Below are 4,826 nucleotides of genomic sequence, written 5' to 3'. Positions count from 1 at the left end.
AGCCAATGTTTTCCCTGGAAGCTCCATGCTCTTAGGTTTCATCCTGACTAACCGAGGAGACAGTTGTCCTTAGGCGGCTCAGAGACACCATGACAAACATCGCTCCGTCCCACAGCACAGGGTTCAGCAAAGTCTCAGTCCCCAGGCGGTGAGGTCTGGGGTGGGAGCCCAGGGCTGGGGATCCCCAGGTCCCCAGTTTCACTTCTCCAGCTCCTGACCTGTGTCGGGTCCTTCTGCCCGGACACTGATGACAAGTTCCCTGTTCTCACCCCCATTGGGTGCCGAGATCGCGGAGAACCAATCAGCGTCGCCGCGGTCATGGGTTATAAAGTCCAAGCAGCCCGCGGAACTCAGACTCCCCAGATCCGAGATGGGGCGGTGGCCCCGCGCACGCTGCTCCTGCTGCTGGCGGCCGCCCTGGCCCCGACCCGGACCCGCGCGGGTGAGTGCGGGGTCGGAGGGACACGACCCTGCCGGGAGGGCGGGGGCGGCCCCGGGGAAGCCGCGGCCCCGCGTCGCCCGGCCAGACCCTCCCGCCCTTCTCCACCCGCGTCCCGAGCCCCGCTCCCCGCTCCCCTCCCGGCCACGCACCCGCCCGGGTCCCGGAGGAGGGTCGGGGTCTCACTGCGCGCCGCCCCCAGGCTCGCACTCGCTGCGGTATTTCCACACCATCGTGTCCCGGCCCGGCCGCGGGGAGCCCCGGTACATCACCGTCGGTTACGTGGACGACACACAGTTCGTGCGCTTCGACAGCGACGTGGAGACTCCGAGGATGGAGCCGCGGGCGCCGTGGGTGGAGCAGGAGGGGCCGGAGTACTGGGAGAGGGAGACACGGAACGCCAAGGACAACGAGCAGGTTTACCGAGGGAACCTGAGGACACTGCTCGGCTACTACAACCAGAGCGAGGGCGGTGAGTGACCGCGGGTGGAGGTCACGACCCCTGCACGTCCCTACGTCGGGGCCGGAGTCGCCCCGGGTCCCGGGTCCGAGGTTCGGGAGGAGAGTGGGGGACGGGGACTCGGTTTCCCTTTTGGTTTAGAAGAGTCCTCGGGTGGGCGGGGCTGACCGCGGGATCCACGCAGCCTCGCACACCATCCAGCGGATGTCTGGCTGTGACGTGGGGTCGGACGGGCGCCTCCTCCGCGGGTACAGTCAGTACGCCTACGAGGGCCGCGATTACATCGCCCTGAACGCCTACCTGACGACGTCGACAGTGGTGGACACGGCGGCGCAGATCACCCAGCGCAAGTGGGAGCAGGCTGGTGCTGCAGGGAGACAGGGCCTACCTGGAGGGCGAGTGCGTGGAGTGGCTGCGCAGACACCTGGAGATCGGGAAGGACACGCTGCAGCGCACAGGTGCAGGGCCGCGGGCAGCTCCTCCCTCTGCCTCGGGCTGGGCTCAGTCCTGAGGAAGAAGAAAGCTCTCAGTTGGGGTCATGCCCCTGTCTCAGGGCAGACAGTGTCCCTGGGTCTCCTGCAGCCTCTGTCATCCATGGCCGCTCCCAGGCCGGGGTCTCTGCCCACACCAGGGTCTGTGGAAACTGAGTCCTGTCGTCTGAGTGTGTCAGCCTTACACGACAGGACAGGGAGTCTCCTTTACCTGATGGGAGACAGGACGCCCTGGGCTGGTTCACCAGTTTCTAGAACTTTGCAAAGATGCATTCTCCCAGGTTCCTGTGGGTGAGGTCATCCCTTCTGCACCCCAATTCCGTCTATTCACAGAATGGTCACGTGAGCACTGATGGAGTACCCTGGACAAATACTAAATTGTGTGTGTGTGTGTGTTTCTTTACTTTCTTTCATTTACGTTTGTTTTGTTTTGTTTTGTTTTGTTTTGTTTTTCTAGACAGCGTTTCTCTAGCTTTGAGCCTTTCCTGGAACTCACTCTGTAGACCAGGCTGGCCTCAAACTCACAGAGATCAGCCTGGCTCTGCCTCCTGAGAGCTGGGATTAAAGATGTGTGCCACCACCTCCTCGCACTTTTCTTTTTCTCTTGGTTTTTGTTTTTGTTTTTGTTTTTGAAGTTTTCATTTTGCTTTAGTCAGGTTTTTTCCCCTCACTGGGGTGATATTGCTTCTCTCTCTCCCCTCCAGTTATTAGTATCAGTCTCCACAGGAGCCAGGGGGAACTGCTAACGTGGATACTTAGACACATCAGGGTTTCCTTTAAACCAGAAAGGTTCCTGTGAGCTTAGACTATTTCCTGTCATATTAACATCCAGAGCCCTCCTGCTCTCCCTCTGCCCCAACAAGTCACAGTGTTCCCCAGTGGATTAGGAATTGAACTTCCTCAGAGACGGGTCTTCTGCAGTTCCAGGACAGGAGTGATGGAAGATCCACACACCCCTGTGAGCACCGCTGTGTCCCAGTGAGTGCTGCACTGGGCCCCACTGCACACTTCCAGGGGTCCTGGTGACTATACCTTGTATCTTGTCCCCCAGAGGCAGGGCTTGGGGCGTCATTTTCTCTGGCTGAGTGTCAGAGCTTCACCACCTGTGTGCTGCACACTTAGGTGATGGCTGTTCACTTGGACAGACAGTTACAGCTGGTCAGCAAGATGGCCTCAGTGGTTGTGCCTCAATGTTGACAGCAGTAATTGGTAACATCCTTCATGTAGCTCTTGTACCTGATTTCTTATTTTTATATGAATTAATAACATATTCATTATTTTCCATTCCTTCTCATCTTTTACCACCTACCTTATGCTATAGAACATCACATGAGGAAGGCCCTGTTGACCTGCTGGCTCATGTGGATTCTCTCTCAGCTACTGAGTCCCCCCAGGAAAATGTGCACTTCTGTGATGAGGGGGCCAGCTCTACCTGAGGTCACTAGTGTGATGACAGAATTGTCCAAACAGACACAGTTTAGTGTCATCATTGGTTTAAGTTTGTCTTTGAGGATTTCAGTTTATCTTGTTAAATGTGGGATTTCTTAAATCTTCCACACAGATCCCCCAAAGGCACATGTGACCCATCACCCCATACTGACAGGAGATGGCACCCTGAGGTGCTGGGCCCTGGGATTCTACCCTGCTGAGATCTCTGTGACCTGGCAGAGGGATGGGCAGGATCTGATTCAGGACATGGAGCTGGTGGAGACCAGACCTTCTGGGGATGGAACCTTCCAGACATGGGCAGCTGTGGTGGTGTCTTCTGGGGAGGAGCAGAAATACACATGCCATGTGGACCATGAGGGGCTGACACAACCCCTCACCCTGAGATGGGGTAAGGAGGTTGTGGGTGCAGAGCTGGGGTCAGGGAAAGCTGGAGTCTTCTGTAGACCCTGAGCAGGGTCAGGGCTGAGAGCTGGGGTCATGACCCTCACCTTCCCCTCCTGTCCTTCCCTTCCAGAGCCTCCTCAGTCCACTGTCCCCATCGTGGCAATCATTGCTGTCCTGGGTCTCCTCGGAGCTGCGGCCATCATTGGAGCTGTGGTGGCTGTTGTGAGGAGGAGGAGGAGAATCACAGGTAGGAAAGGACAGGGTCTGGTTCTCTCTCAGCCCCTTTCAGAAGTGTGCTCTGCCTCATTAAGGGGAACATCCACAGCCCTCATTGCTCCTGTCTCTGACCTGGGTCTGCTGTCAGTTCTGGAACCTTCCTAGGGTTGGGGTCTTCCCTGTCTCTCACAGCTTTTCTTCTCACAGGTGGAAAGGGAGGGATCTATACTCCAGCTCCAGGTAAGTGTGGGGAGCAGGATTGTCCCTGAGGCCCAGGGGGTGAAGCTGGAGTATGCCAACCCATAATACTCCTACAGTGAAATCTTCTAGAGGCCATGTTTTCACCTTCCTGTGACTATATGTAATTTTACCCCAGGCAGGGACAGTGCCCAGAGCTCTGATGTGTCTCTCCCAGACTGTAAAGGTGACACTCTGGGTTATGAATTGAGGAGGGGCCAAGTGGACATGATTGGGGTTCAGGGACTCCCAGAATCCCCTCTGAGTGAGTGGTGGGTTGTTGGGATGTTGTCTTCACAGTGATTGTTCATGACTTGTTTGTAGCATGAAGACAGCTGCCCGGCCTGACAGAGTGACAGAGATGTGCTCAGGTGTCTCCTGTGACATCCTGAGCCCCTCAGTTCACTCTCAGCAACAAGTCTGATGTTCCCTGTGACCCTAGGAGCTCAATGTGAAGACCTGGGAGCCCAGCCACCCCTGCACACCAGGACCCTGTCCGTGCAGTTATATTCCCTTCCACAGCCAACCTCCTGGTCCTGCAGACAGGAGAGGACATCTGCATTCTGTCACCTCCATGCTGCCCTGAGCTGCAGCCCCTGACTCCCCACTTAAAATAAGAATCTGAATGTCAACTTGCTTGTTCATGTCCTTGATCTGACAGGTGGATTGGCGGGTAAATTAAATGATTGAAATACTTAGAACTTTGGAGGAAATACATGGCATCATGGAGAACCTTCCAGAATCTGTGTTCTTTTTGCTGTGTATCTGGTGGACAAGATGAGGCTGTGGGAGCTGAGTGTGATCAGAGCTGTGCCGGGTGGAGCTCAGTCCATTGTTGGCTGTAACATGGTCACTCCTCAGCTGTGTCACCTCCTGGCCTGTTCTCTTCATCACTTGAACCACATGCTGAGAGTCTGTGATCACAGGGACACTGGGATGACAGAGCCTTGTCCTGTCCCCAGGACTGTGAGCAGCCAGGACTGCTGTGACAGGTCAGCCTGGGCTCTGACCTCACCATGGCTCTTCACCCCATTTCTCTGTTTATTTCTTGTCTTTTTAGTTTGTGTGGAGGACTAGGCCTGTTCTTGTTCCTGTGAGTGGTGCCTGTCTCATCCCCTTTTGGGGTCCCTGAGTGACAGCATTAAGAGGT

General features: G+C 56.0%; 1 pseudogene; it reads left to right on the top strand.

Moving 5' to 3' along the window:
• Window positions 1-210: 210 nt before the first annotated feature.
• Window positions 211-3,994, top strand: LOC118575451 (annotated as a pseudogene).
• The last annotated feature ends 832 nt before the right edge of the window (window positions 3,995-4,826 follow it).

The sequence above is a fragment of the Onychomys torridus genome, unplaced genomic scaffold (genome assembly GCF_903995425.1).
Source record: "Onychomys torridus unplaced genomic scaffold, mOncTor1.1, whole genome shotgun sequence".
Lineage (NCBI taxonomy): Eukaryota > Metazoa > Chordata > Mammalia > Rodentia > Cricetidae > Onychomys > Onychomys torridus.
The sequence above is the reverse complement of the archived record's forward strand: the minus strand, read 5'-3'. Positions and strand labels throughout refer to the sequence as shown.